The 15,848-nt window shown below is 39.6% G+C and overlaps 1 long non-coding RNA gene across 1 annotated transcript; it reads right to left on the bottom strand.

The window, feature by feature from the left end:
* Positions 1 to 4,135: 4,135 nt before the first annotated feature.
* On the bottom strand, positions 4,136 to 6,022 carry LOC121779863. The gene is made up of 2 exons (XR_006045944.1): positions 4,527 to 6,022; positions 4,136 to 4,429 (listed from the first exon to the last, which is right to left on the bottom strand). It is a non-coding gene; the product is annotated as an uncharacterized LOC121779863 (long non-coding RNA).
* Between the last annotated feature and the right edge of the window lie 9,826 nt (positions 6,023 to 15,848).

Raw genomic sequence — 15,848 nt, 5'->3', positions numbered from 1 at the left:
AACTAACAGACAGTGAAACCCGAAATCCCCTACAACTCCCCGGACATCCCCTCAAGTGTGTAGAAGTAAGTGAGCTAAAAGAACCAAAAACCCCAGAGTCTCCTCCCCCCCAAAAAAGGTTTTTCTCTTTTCTTTTTTTTTGACTGCATGCTCTTGCTCTTATATAGGCACGGAGGATCTTCTAGAAGCCTTCGCAGAAATCTCAGTTCTGCCCTTCAGCTTCGCTGCTTCCTCCGTCTAGTCGTTTTTCTCCATATTGCTCACTTTTATCGCCGATTCCCTTCGCCATGCAATCGTCCTTCTTTCTTCCTGGACCTGGCAAAACTTTCTACACACTTGGCTTAAACAAATGTGTTAGACCCCGTAAATGCATAATTTCAACCCCTTAATCTATGCATGAAATTAGCCTTATCACTATTGAAAGAAGAGGACTTGATAATTAATTTCTTAATCAATGTAAGTTAGCATTGAGCATACGATATTGATTATGCACTACTTTGACTTACCAAAAGGTGCGGGTTTTTCGCAACCCAAGAATCTTGGTATATTGGGTAGTGGTGATTAATATCTAGCGGTGCGAGGACTGCTATTATATTGAATCGTGCGCGATGCCAGTCTCGTTTGATAACGTCCACAAGAGGAGCTTGAAACAAGATTTTATTATTCGGAACCTAGCTAGTTGGAGATTGATTACTCTATGAATAATAAATAAGCATTTCTTGCTAAGTCCACTCTTGGAGTTAATAATATGTTAATTAAGTAAGTCCATAGCAGACATTGATTAATTAATGGACGTTTCTATCTTAAGCGCGGGAAATTAATGACAAACAAATGGAAACCCAGAATACTTGTAATTTCGGATTTGTATGGGCAGAGCAATATTACTTTTGTAGTGGCTGCTTGTAATATTCTAATATAAGCTTATATTAAATTGTGGGTTCAATTTGATTAGTAAAAAGCTAATTGGGGGAGGCCATACAAAATTTTTCCATATATCCCTGACTGGGCCCAATATGTGACTAAATATAAATAGGAGAACAAAGGAGACAGAAAATACACTTGTATTTTCCATCAAAATTTCTTCCCCCTCCTATTTCATATAGGGGAGGATTTTTCTCTCCTCCGAGAGAACGGATTTCCATCTTCTTTATTTAAGTCCTAGTTCTCTAGTGAGATTAGCCCACACTAATATCAGATTACAGTCTGAGAACCAGCCAGAAGATCCGTGGTTTAGTACTCAAGATCTTCTCGTGGAGAAGACGCGAGCCATCTTCGATTCTTCAGTGAATCAATGAGGTAAATTGGCTAACTCCGTAGCAAGCATGTTTTAGGGATTATTTGTGTTAAAGCATGTTTAAATTCAAGTTATGAACATGATACATGTGAGAATTAGGCGAATAGAATTTGTCTAAATAATCTGCTAAATAGATCTAAATTTATGTGATCCATCAGAACGCACGCTTCCGCTGCCAACCCCTTCACTTCTCAGTCTACCGAGCCAGAACCAGAATCAGATGCCGAACCAACACCAGCGGTAGCTGCACTACCTCATAGCGGTCCGCTGCGGAAGAGTCGGTCTCCTAAACCACTGTTCTCCAACACTGCTGCCATTCCTTATCTACAGCTCGAAAATAAGGCTTTATTATTCGGAACCTAGCTAGTTGGAGTTTGATTACTCTATTAATAATAAATAAGCATTTCTTACTGAGTCCACTCTTGGAATTAATAAGATGTTAATTAATTAAGTCTATAGCAGACAATAATTAATTAATGGATGTTTCTATCTTAAGCGCGGGAAATGAATGACAAACAATGGAAACCCAGATTACTTATAATTTCGGATTTGAATGGGCATTGCAATATTACTTTTGTAATGGTTGCTCGTAATATTCCAATATAAGCTTATATTAAATTGTGGGTTCAATTTAAATAGTAAAAAGCTAATTGTGGGAGGCCATATCCAAAACCTTCCATAGATCACTGTCTAGACCCAATATATGACTTAATGTAAATAGGAGAATAAAGGAGATAGAAAATACACTTTACTCATTATTATCTTCAAAATTTTCGTCGCCCTCCTATTCCTCATAGGGGATGATTTTTCCCCTCTGTGAGATAGGTTTTCCGTCTTCTTTATTTAAGTCCTAGTATTCTGGTGAGATTAGCCCACCCTGATATCAGAATACAGTCGGAGAACCAATCAGAAGATCTGTGGTCTAGTACTCAAGGTCTTCACGTGGAGAAGGCGCTAGCCATCTTTGATTCTTTGGAGAATCATCAAGGTAAAATGGCTAATCTGTAGAAAAGCATGTTTTAGGTTTCAATTATACTTAAAGCATGATTTTATTTGAGTTATGAGCATGATACATGTGATAATTGCGCGAATAGAATTTTTCTAAATAATCTGCTAAATAAATTACTTTATTATCTGATATATTTGATGCACGCTTTCGCTGCCAACCCCTTCACCACCCCACCAAAGGAACTACTAGAACAATCTGAGTCAGGATTCTCAACCGTTCCAAAGTCAGCCCAGCTCTAACTAGGATCAACAGAATCAACCCTGCCAATACAATCAATACCCAACTTACCAGAATCAACCCAACCTTTCTTACCACTATAACTCCCAAAATTACCTGCATAATCCAACCGCCCAGTACAGTCCTCACCATTATCAAATTCCCAACCAATTCCAAAACCCTAACAGGAACAGGAGGTCCATGGAAGACATGATGGGGGAAATGCTCACCTCACAACAAAACATGAGGAGCGAGTTGCAGTCAAACAACAAAGTGGTGCAGGGGATGCAAAGTGCCCAGAAGGAACGGGGAAATTGTGGTAGAAGTGATAACATCAGCCATTGTCTAGCAGAGGCTGCCACCTAAGAGAGTTGACCCAGGTCTGTTTACTTTGCCCATAAGCATTGAGAATGTGAAGATTCAGCATGCTATGTGTGATTTAGGAGCATCTACTAATGTCATGCCCTTTTCAATCTTTAACCGGTTAAAGGGAGTGAAGTTAGCAAACACTAGGGTGCTGATCCAACTGGATGATAGGTCATGTATTAACCCAGAAGGTGTGTTAGAAAACGTGTTGGTTAAAGTGCTTCATTTTCTATATCCAGCTGATTTTTATGTGAATGCATAAGTGAGCCTGAGGTTAGGGAGTCTAGCAGAATACTTTTAGGAAGACCTTTCTTAAGAATTGAAAAAACATTCGTAGATATGGCCGAGGGGACAATTTGCATAGATTTCCATGGACAAAAATCCACTTTCAATATTGATGAAGCCATGAAATAACCTATAGATTCTAAAAATCTATGCTATGTGGGTGTAATTGACCCCCTAGTCCAAGAATATCTTGAAACTGAGCTATTGGAGGAAAGACTTCCCGCCCAGGAGTCGTATGGGCAAGCAGACAATGAAGCCGCTGCATGGTGTGATCCGATTAGCAACTAGGGGTTAACTGACCAAGAGATTGAAGAAGCTATTAAGGAATTTTGTCTGACACCGGAAATGCTGGCACGGATCTAGAAATTACAAAAGAGAATGACCAAGGAAAAAATCCTCTACCCTCAGATGTGCTACCACCACAGGTCGGTCGCACTGAAGATGCTTCTGTCGAATTTGAAGTATGCGTACATAGGAGACGAAGATTTACTCCCAGTGATTATCAAAAACAAGATGACAAAGGAGTAGGAGGCGAAGTTACTGGTTGTGCTGAGTAAGAATAAGAAAGCAATAGGATGTAGTCTAATAGATTTAGTGGGGATAAGTCTCAATATATGTATGCATCACATCAGATTAGAAAAATGAGCCAAGGCGCATCGACATCCACAGCGGTGATGCACTTTTTATTAGCACTATAAATACCTGCAAGTACACATAGTAGGAATAGCATAGCCAAAGGTTAGTACCAGATATCGATCACAAGGAAAATATGCAAATAATGGACATGTAATGCAACTTTGACATTCAAAACCGACCAAATAATGGCCTTAAAACAGTGCAAAATCCGAAGGTATCAACTCTCCCGAACTTACATTTTTGTTTGTCCTCAAATAAAACATAAAAGACACAAGAACTGCAATAGCCGAGATCTAATTTCTTGAGAATTATGAAATAAATACTAGAAATTTGATAAAGAATGAAAGTATTTGTTTATTTCTTGAGTAAAAGAAATACAATACATAGAATTTCAAGCTAATAAATTACAAATGCTTCAAATAAAATACACACCAACTATTATTGAGTTTACATACATGTTGAGATAAAGAAAAGGAGAGAATTTTAAATAGAGCTACTCTATTACAACCGAGAGTTTCTAGGAGGCTTCATCGGTCTCTTTCACAAGCCGACTCGGCAAGACTCAGAGAGGCCGAAGGGCTGAGATGTTTGGAGCTATAAGCAGTGTGTAGGCAGCCCATTCCCTGCAGATTGTAGCCAAAAATGCCTTAGCCTTGGGCTAGAGCGAACCAGATAAGGAAAGGAGGCAGCACCCCTTACTTAGAGGGAACTGAACCCTACCGAAAGAAGTAAAAATGCATATAGCCAGGATCTGCAACAGCCGCAGAAATCTGCCCTTCCTGCCGGTACCTAAGGCCGCTCCGAGGTAGCCCAACCAATCCCTTCGCTGCAGCAGCCTGCGAATAAAAAGCTCGGCCACATCCTTATGCTTGTGCACCTGGAATTTAACAACAGAAAACTCAAATTAGAGGCGGCACCAAAGGCTAATAGAGTAAGGCCACTGCAGTGTGTAACAGAACAAGGACACATTGTGTGTGGGTACATCCCTGCACTCTGCAGAGAAGGCAAATAACCTAGGGCCACCAGAGCTTTCAGTTACAACTTTACAGAGCTTTCAATTACAACTTTACAGAGCTTTCAGTTACAAACTAAGCATATATACACGCTATTCCCCTCGGTTCCACTCCCCCATACTTCAACATTTCTCATTCAATAGATAACACGAAGGAGAATCGGGATTTGAGCAGGGAGCTCGGTCTTAAACGTGCCTAGAGACCGGCAACTCCATCCCATCACCTTCACAAGAGGTAATCCGCATAACACCATATTGCATCATTTAGAACAAGCAAACAGCTAGACCATGAGAACCTAGGAGCATAGATGCTCAAGAACTAATTTCGAACCTTGCAATACCCACTGTTAGTATTCAAGCGTATGAAATAATCACTTGAACAGACATTACACAAACTTAGGCTCGATAATCCTGTTAGTAGAATCACAACATGGAGTTTTGCTTCAAACCCACCAAATAGCTACAATAACAAGTCCCCACAGGATCAAATACGAACATCATCTAGATCGTAGACTTCCAAAATTCAGAAAAAAAAACTAGATAAACATGTGGCTACTGCCACAATACAAGGAAATGAGTGAAGGGGATGGAAGAAGAGAAACTTAGCTTACGCAAGGTCGTTTGGCGACTGAGCCGGAAGTTGACTGCAAGGCAGCCGTGACACGCGATGGCTTGCTGCTGAGGAAGATCGGCAGCGGCGGCGTGAGTCTCGGACCGAAAGCGAATCAGCGGCGACGGCAGAAGTCTCGCGAGGCGACGGCGAGCACTGCTGACTCCGGCAGATGCTGTGCGAACGCCGGATATGCGATGAAGTCGGTGCTGAGTCGCCGGTGAATGTCGAGGCTGCCTCGCGAAATGGGCAGCTCTGCAGACCCGCCGAGGAGTCGACAACAGAAGCAGCAAGACGGCTGCCCGTCCTTGACGGCTGGCGGTGGCGGTGATGTCGTGCCCGAACACCGACGACGTCGCGAAGGACACAGCGAACTATGAGCGATGGAAGGAGTGCAATGGTGGGAGGAAGACGCGACGGAGGGACGGAGACGATGCATGGCGGTCCAGCGGCAGTGTTTGACGCCGAGTCAGGGATCGAAGATTAGGGTTGAGGTTTAATTTGGGGAGAAATCTAACTTGGAAGGGAGATGAGGGAGAGAAACGGCTAATGGATGGGAGTTTTTCTACAAAAATTGGGCCAAGGGAAAATAAGGCTTTGCCGATTCAGTTGACAAATAAATATTATGGGCATGAGAAATTATTTAGTAAGATCATTAATTTGGTTGAAGCCATTATCTATGGTAAATTGAAAAGTATAATGGAATTAATTCCCTAAGCCACGGAAGAAAAGAAATTTATTAAGTCGTGTTGAAATAGTATTTAATAAATACTTAGACGGGAACTTTTAGCCAAGGAAGTATTTCTAAATACTTCAAATAATCCGAGAATTTATTTATACCCGAACGGGTCGGCCAGATTCAGAATAAATTAAATCGCCAATTTAATTTAAGATTTAAGACTTCTAAAATTTAGAAGGCAAGAAGTAAAATAATAAGCACACGCTTAGACATGCATACATGCAAGATAAATAGTTACTTGAAGCCTAATTTTAATAATATTATTTTTGTAAAGGAACGTCGTCGCACGACGCGTAATCTCAGGAAAAGAAAGCACCCGTTTGCAAGAGTTTAAGCAATCGAGGTGGGCTCTTCTTTCTTTCAGAAATATGATTTATGTGAAAAGCATGAATATTTTGAATGAGTTGTCATGCCCAGTTTTGATTTATGATTTCCTATCTGTTTGGCTATGCCCAGTTGCCAAACCAGTTTAATCGAATTCGAGTCCCAGTAGGGCCGTAAACCCTACTCGGACTAGTGTACACTCAAGGACCATGAGCTAGCGCCAGCGTTGGCCGGTGCAGTGATCATGGAATGTGGTCATGCCCAGTTGCCAAACCAGTTTAATCGAATTCGAGTCCCAGTAGGGCCGTAAACCCTACTCGGACTAGTGTACACTCAGGGACCATGAGCTAGCGCCAGCGTTGGCCGGTGCAGTGATCATGGAATGTGGTCACATTCCCTGTTCACACAGATTAGATATGGTATATCACGAGAAGTTTAAATGACTGCAGTCTACTTTCAGAAATAAATAAACAATTTTAGTGACCAGAACTTATTTTCAGTAAAACCATGTGTTCTCTCAAGTTGGCTGGCAATTAAATAAGAAATGTTTTCGACATAAGCCAACTGAGTATATCAAGTACTCAGCCCTGCATATTGTTTTCCTTAATGTGCAGGTTGATCGTTCGAAGCAGAGGAGGTGTTGGGACAGAAGCTTAAATAAATAGGAAGATAGCTGTTGTAGTATGTCTTCATATATATTACACTGTCTTGGTACTCTTCCGTTACGCAAATTTAGAACTTGTCCTAGTAAAGACAATGTCCCAGAAACTCTGATTTAGTATGGTTGTACCCTTTTATCACTTTCTGACAATATTCCTGGTGATTTATGCATACCTTATGATGAGTTGAGATAATTCAGTAAGATTTAGTCGCGAAATAGCTATACTTTCTTTGACTCGGGAGATGTGGTCGTGAAAGAGTGGTATCAGAGCATCATTCTTTCGCTCTGACCCAAGAATCTTCCTTCTAAGCCTCAGTCCAGAATAATAGTACTAGGCTAGGAAGTGAGCAAAATTATAAGTACAAAGATCCCAACGCCTCCGCTCGACACGATCAACTGCAGCAGAAACAGGGGTCGACGTCCGCTCGTCCAGAAGGGAGTTTTAAAGAAAGAAGTATTTTCCATTTGAGAAGGAAAATAAATTTATGAGATTTTAAGAAAAAGAAAAAGTATTTTCACAGCCCTCTATAGGAATGACAATTTTTATTTGAGAAGTTTGCGTGATGCAACGTGATAGGTGATACTATGCATAAGATATGCTTAATGTATCTGTGATTTATTTTCAAAGAGCTTGACAGAAATGTATAGATGTCATGTGGGACTATGTATGCGAACCTACAGTTCTTTAGAAAAGTACCTTAGGTAAGACATATGTGACCAAGAACTAGTAGAACGAGATTTGGTTACCTCCTTCCAGAGCGACGAGACTAACTGAACCCGTTAGTTAGGGAGAACCTCTAATTCCAAGGAATTATGAGAAAAAAACAACAAAACAGGGAGTACTATTGTACTACCTATACACAGCAATTAAAGGAAGTCCATTCTCGTGAGCACACATATAGAATACACACACACACACACACATATATATATATATATATTTGTATATACTAAACGATGAACCAAGAAGTTCTCAATGTCTTTATAAAGACCAAGTCATAACGAAAATAGTGTACTTTCAATCATGTTCGGGAGATGCATCCCTACACGAAAAGAGATCGTACCTGCGATCTAGTAAAGTGATCTAATCTGGCGTAACAGGCCCAAGTGGCTATGTAACCCAGAAACGATACTTATAGCGTGCTATGAAGCACGATGGAGAATGCAATTGTAACACCCCAAAATTTTTGTGACTTTTATTTAATATGTCGATTTGGAAATTTCATTTATTAAATTTATGTTGTTGCTACGTGACTGAGTTTGAGTATGTAGAATAAACCGTCATGGGGAAATTGGAATGAAATGCTATTTAGATTTTAATGTGGGGAAAATCAATTTAAATAAGATCATGCATCTTGTTCTAGCCAAATAAAGTGGCTATTGTCGGCCCCTCCAATTATTGGAAATTTATTCTTTCTTAGATTTAATTAATTGTTTTAGGATATTCATCCAAGTTAAATCCAAATCAAATTATCCCTAGTTTGTACTACATGAAATTCGAACTCTAGCCTATTATTTTTGTGAGTTTCGAAAATCCCCGATTTTAATTAGGAGGATGAATTAGTTTCTTCGATTTAATTGGTACCTTGTTGGTTCCCTAGATCTATTTTAAATCCAATTAAATCTTGCCACCTTTTATTTCCTCACCCTAATTAAATTAAGAGTTGAATTATTTCTTTGTGGCTATTTAAGCCAATTTTCGCCCCCTCCCCCCTCTATTTTGTAGAGGAAGAATATATTTGTTTCCTATTTTGTAGAACTCCATTTATTCAATGAAATACCAAATTAATACCTAAGTCAAATTAATTGGGATGTGAATATTTCCTTGTGTCGCACGCCCCCTTGTGTTTAATTTTCTTGCGGAAATTTATTTAATTGTTACCTATTTTATGGGAGTCTTTTCCTATAAATAAATTACCAAATTTAAATCCTATTCTATTTAATTGATGATTTAAATTATTTCCTTGTGCATTCCCCATGGAATTTTCGGCCCCCTCCCTTATCTTCCTACTTGGAGATTTAAATTATTTTGTTCCCTTATTTATGAAATATCCATTATTTTATTTTCTATGTTGTGAATATATTTTTCTCCAAGTAAATATTGCTATTTTTCCTTGCAAATTAAATCAGCAAATTTTGAAAATTCTCCCTCAAAATATACTCCTACTTTGTACCTTAAATTTGGGAATTTATTTTAGTCTCCCACAATTTAATTATTTTTATTTGGGTGTGAGATTTAACCTAATTAATAAATAAACTAATCCTAACCCTAGCCACCCTAATACACACGCCCCCTCCCTCATTCTCTCCCTCACACGCCTCCTTCCCTCCTCTCTTCATTCTCTCCAAAAATCCTCCATTCATCCTTGTTCTTGCATCCGTTGGAGTTGAGTTTCAAGAGTTTCCGACGAATCGGATCAATTCTTGTTTCTACCGATTCGTTTTTATCAAGAAAGGTATATTTGATTCACTTTCCCTCAATCTTTCCATTTAATCATTGTTCTTGAATCCTACATGCATATAGTGAGTGTAGGATTCATAGATCGCAAAATTAATCGGTGGGAATTTGTATTTGCATGAGAACTTTGATGAATATGCGATTTTGAATGAGTTTGTGTGAAGTTTGATTTGAATCTTTGGTGAATGATGTGAGTTTATGTGAAAACATGATTATGAGAACCTTTTTAAGCATGATTGTGTATTATAAGCATGAAAATTTTTGTTTGGATGATTGAGGAAGAAACCCTATTTTCGAAATTCTTAAGCCTGGAATCTGTGATATCGGACAGTGGATTCCGACGTATTTTTGACCAACCAAACGATCGAATTTTGACACAAAATTTTAACTGAGTAAAGTTCAAGGTGTTTTCTGTGTTGATGAAATATGAATTTTTAATGAATTTTTGAAGTTGATTGCGCAATTCTGCCAGAAACTTGTTTTCTCGCCCAGAAAGTTTCATTTTCTATTTGACCGACCAAATGGCCTCCTTTTGATGTGAATTTTGAACTAGATAAAATTTGATGGGTATTCTGAGTTGTGTGAAAATTTCAGCCTCATTGGACATCGGATGAACTTTTGGTGAATTTTTCAAATGAACTGCGCAGTGCTGCCGAAATTTTATGTTCCGACCAGAGAGTTGCATTAATGTTTTGACTGACCAATTGACATGATTTGAGTGACAAATTTTAACTGGATGAACTTGAATATGTCTACTGTGTTGTGACCAAATTTAGCTTCATATGAGGTCGGATGGAGTTTTGGTGATTTTTACAAACCAACCGCGCAGTTCTGCCAGATTTGTTATTATGTGAAAATATCACTTGTTGCCAAGTTTTAATGAATTATATGATGCATGTATGATTTGGGAAGGTACCCTGTGACGTGATTATGTGTGACGCATTGAGAAATATTATGGCATATTTTTCCCTTATGTTGATGAATGTTGGGATGGGTAAATTAAAGGAATGATAAAAGGAACGATAGGACAAGCATGATAATATAATTTGATGGAAGGCTAATGGTGTTGTCATTGGCAAGGGTGATTGTGGATACGTGAGCTCAAGGAACAAGAGTTTCCATAAGTTGGGTTTTGTGTTGTTTAAACAATCGAGGTGGGCTTTCTTTTCAAATCTCTTTATTTTCCGAAAATACGATGTGGTGTTATAAGGGTGGTTTAACTGTTATGTCATGCCATGTTATTTTGTTTGTGAGATTGTTGCCTGATGCCTAGTTCGTCTGAGCTTGCTCCGTTAGGCTATATGGTTGTGTTGTGAAACGAATTCGGGTCTAAGTAGGGCCGCAAACCCTATCAGGCTGTGTACACTGGTGGGATCGTGAGCCGTCCTTGCTAGTCGGCCGATCTCGTGGGCGAATAGTGTGGCCACACTTTCGTCACACTGTGATATGATGATTGTGATTGATGGATTGATGTGAAAAGTGGGGAGATAAATTGTCTGGTCAGACTTGAAATATTTTTGTGTTCTCGTGATATTTCTTACTACATATAAAACTCGAGATCACTGGTATGGATGACATAACTATATTAAAATGTTTTCGGCATGAGCCCATTGAGTACAACAAGTACTCAGCCCTGCATATTCTTTTCTTTATGTGCAGGTTGAGCGGGATGTTGCGGAGGATGTTGAGTTCGCCTAAGAACTTAGGATGCGTTGTGTCTTCATACATAGGCGTTATCCTTGACTCTCTTCAAACCTTATTTCCGCTGCTATATTTTGATCTATGTCTCAAGACTTTAATTTTTTTCGTACTGTGTTTGAGCATGTTTGGTTGTGTTAGGTTTTAACCGAGTATTTACATTGTTATCTGAAAATGGTGTTTCCGTAAATTAAACTAAATGTTTTTATTTAGAAGTTAATTGGGTTTTTCTTAAAGTTTATTTTCTCCGCTGCTTCTTTTAAAAGTATTTATCATAAGTCATTTCTAATTAATAGTAAAATTTTAACCTTAATCTTCTTTAAACTAAAATATTTTTCTTCCTTTAAGCTAATTGAGTTTTCGTAAACTGTTATCCTTGTAAGTTGTTGTTTTTGTCGTCCCTTGGTCACGATCGCCGCGTTTGTAGTACCCCTAGTATGGGCGGTCGTGACAGCAATGTTTTACAAGAATCAGCGTTCTAAGTTATCGAGAACAATATGAAAGTGTCACATAACTAGAACCGATGATTATGATCAATAGTACATACTTGGATTCCCATGAAATTCCTTATAAGAGTCCTGTCAAAGGACAGTACCCCCGTCTATTTCAAACTTTAGTTTGACTCGCAAGGAACATGTTAGTATTCCTTTTTCTATGCAAGATTTGACTCACTCCCAGTTCATGGACTGCAGTCCTCTGACTCATCGTTAATAAAGAGTAAAGTTTTGACTATGTAAGCTCCGGTCATAAACCTTAAATTCTAAAGTTGTTTATATCTATGACCTTCAGAATAAGCTTATTCTTCAGACATTCTCTGAACCTTCTGGCCAACGATGTCCTGTCGTCTATTAAGACTTTCGATTGACTCACGTTTTTGCAAGTAGTACGCCACAGTTTCAGTTCCTAAATTTGGGATACTCTTATGTTTGAAGCATCGTTAATTATTGTTGGCTTCCTTGAACCACAATATATAAGATCTATATTCCGATTTCTCAGACTCATGCAATAAGTTTCATTCTTACGATGCTTACGTTTGTGATCTCCAAAATGATCACGCCACTTAAACGATTTTCCTCAGAGAGTTTTGTATTATATTGGAACCTTTGTTCACCTCTTTATTTTGTAACCATGTTATGGCGATATCTTTCTTACAGAGGTGAAATTATTCTATCCCAGTTTTCACCACGTGCATTATGCCTTAAAATTTTATTTCTGCAACTCGAACTTAAGGCAAGCACACTGCACTTTCCCCTAACGGGTTTGATCTAGCTGATTTTTTTTAAAATTTCATTTCGGTGTAGTGCCTTTAATGAACCTATGAGATCATTGATGTGATTCTGTTATTCCATATCCAGATGTCCTAGAAAGATGATCAATGCTCCTTCATTGCCACCGCCTTCGTTTCTAAATTTTCACGGCTGATCATCTTAGGCGGTGACATGTTTGAACCACTATCCTTGATGCTCAGATCCTTTCAGTTTAATTGGACAACTGTACTGTCCTATTTTGCAGCTACTAAGGAAATTTACAGTTAATTCATTTCCATCCAGTTTTCATGACCTGTCTCATGATTCTTTCTAGCTCCCACCAGGGGTGAGCCTTAGCTTCTATGGGTTTATCTGAAACTAGTTGAGCTACGTAGTTCTTTGAATGAGCTCAGTACTTTCCTTCAAGGTCGATTATTCGACAGAAATTCATATGAGTTGAACAAGAGATGTTATTCTTGTCCAGTTGGGTATTCAAGAGCCCTTCAAATTTTCAGTCATACTCTTCTGTGTGAATATTAATCAAAGTTAAGACTATGAGATTAATCATCGAGTTATTGATTCGAGACTATCAAGAAAGGCATAGTCTCAGTTTCTTTCAGATACGCATGATGAATAAGTCTTTATTGACACACGTGCAGAAAACGGTACACCAACCAGAAGCGTCGCATAACCGACGGCACAAAACATTAAATATTTCACATCTACGTACCGCTTGTAACAAGCTGGTAGAAGATCGAATATTATGTTACGAAGAGAAGTAACTAGCCTTGAGTAGAGAAATATCAAGGAATATATGTGGACTAAATGACATCCGATGACGTAATAGACCCATATACATTTAACTGTTTGATCAATCGAAATGCTTATTTTGAGTAGGGTAAGTAAGCCACAAGAACAAAGACTCAATCATGGTTATGTAATGAAAGCCATGGAGAAAATGCGAGTACGTTCGTAGTTTATGTCTGAGAGGTGGCCAGGAAAAGCTAAAGTTGGAGAGACATTCAGGAAAGAGGAACGTGTGATAGCATCGCTACCCTCACCATCCCTACTATGAAGGGAAAAATCGAAATTTTTCTTTAAAGAGTTATCGCAAGAGAACGGGTTTAGAGCCCTATAATATAAAGCAAGGGCAAACGTTAGCAATAAAATGCGAAGAACTATTCTATGATATGCCAAGCGATCCCAAAAGGAAATGATGATAGAGTATCATGTTAATCCTAGACATGAGATCTAGATCTTTTTGGAAAGTCATGCTAGATTATTTTACCACGAGTCGCTCAGTCGAACCAAAGAGGGCATGGAGACAGTAGTGTTAGGAGAAAGAAGCCAACACCTCCACATGCACTAATCCAGTTTTCAAGGATTAATGCGAGTAGAAAAAAGTCTGTGCTAAATCATGACAAAAGAATCGCGGTAAGCACAAAAGCATCTTGAAAGCGGTGAAAGAAGACTACCTCAGCTAAGCGAGAGGTTACGAGGTCAATATGCAAGCTCAATGACTACGATTACGATCGATGCAAGCATTAGAGAACTCAATATCTGATGATAAAATTTAAGATTTGAAATGGCTTCGTCAGCCAAACGAAATAAGTTATTAAATGAATGACTTGAATCAGTCATATTATCTCAGTCACCATATGGAATGGCGCTTAAGGAATATGAAGAACTTAAGATCTAGATACAAGAACTACTAGACCTGCGTTATTAGACTCAGTGTGCGACCATGTGGTACACCAGAATTCTTCGTGAAGAAGGATAGAACGTTGAGAGTTGAACAAGTTAACACTCAAGAACAAGTACCCTCTACCGAGAGCCGACGACCTCTTCGACCAGCTTCGAGGAGCCGGCGTATTCTCGAAGATGGACTTGAGATCGGGTTATCATCAGCTGAGAGTTCGACAAGACGATATACCTAAGACTGCATTCCGCACCAGATATGGCCATTACGAGTTCACTTTAATGCCTTTTGGGCTTACAAATGCCCCAGATGTGTTCATGGACCTAATGAACCGCGTGTTCCACCCATACTTGGACAAGTTCGTCCTAGTCTATATAGATGATGTGCTCATCTACTTAAAGAACGAGAAGGAACACAAGGAACATTTGAGGGCCACTCTAGAGACGTTAAGAGCCGAGAAACTCTAAGCTAAGTTTAGCAAGTGCGAGTTCTGGCTTAGCGAAGTGAACTTCCTTGGACACATAGTGATAGCAGAAGGGATCCAAGTGGACCTTACTAAAGTGGAAGCCGTGCAACGTTGGCAGTCACCAACGACGCCCAATGAAATTCGGAGTTTCATAGGACTGGCAGGATACTACCGACGATTCATTGAAGGATTTTCTAAGATAGCGAGGCCAATGACTCAACAGCTCAAGAAAGGAGTCAAAGTCAAATTGACCCCAGAATGTGAAGCAAGCTTCCAACTGCTAAAGGAAAAGATGACCACGACACCAGTTCTAGCCGTGCCGGAGCGGGAGTCGACTATGTGGTGTATACATATGCATCGAAGGTCGGACTCAGGTGCGTGCTGATGTAGAAGGGCAAGGTGATTGCATATGCATCACGCCAGCTAAGGCCGCACGAGTTGAACTACCCGACGCACGCCTTGGAATTGGCAGCAGTGGTGCACGCTTTAAAGATCTGGAGGCATCATCTCTGTGGAGTTCGATGTGAGATCTTCACAGATCATAAGAGCCTCAAATACTTCTTTGAGCAGAAGGATCTGAATATGAGACAACGCAGATGGCTAGAATTAGTCAAAGACTACGACTGCGGTATAAATTACCACCCAAGACAAAACCAACGTGGTAGCAGATGCCTTGAGCAGAAAGACTGCACCCCTAGTGGTTATTTTCCTCACACAAGAGGAAGAGCTCCTCCGTGAATTCGCCAAGATGCGATTGGAGATAGTAAGAGCCCTGGAAACGGTGGACAACAAAATTTCCACCTTAGTCATAGAACCAGACTTAAGATCCAGAATAATCGACGCCCAGAGACGCGATTAGGCGTTAGAAAAGGTTTGTCTCAAGGTGAGAACCGGAAAAGGGGACAGTCACCGCGAAGAGGTGGATAACGCCCTCACTTTCGAAGGAAGACTGTGCGTACCCAATGATGAGGCACTCAGGAATGAGATCATGAGTGAAGCTCATGAGACGCCCTACACTGCCCATCCTGGAAGTACGAAGATGTATCAAGATTTAAAGAAGCAATTTTGGTGGGATGGCATGAAGAGAAAGCATAGCGTCATTTGTAGAAAGATGCCTAGCATGTCAGC

This window comes from Salvia splendens, chromosome 19 (assembly GCF_004379255.2).
Source record: "Salvia splendens isolate huo1 chromosome 19, SspV2, whole genome shotgun sequence".
In the NCBI taxonomy this organism is placed as follows: Eukaryota; Viridiplantae; Streptophyta; class Magnoliopsida; order Lamiales; family Lamiaceae; genus Salvia; species Salvia splendens.
Note: the sequence above shows the minus strand (reverse complement) of the source record. Positions and strands in the feature narration are given on the sequence as shown.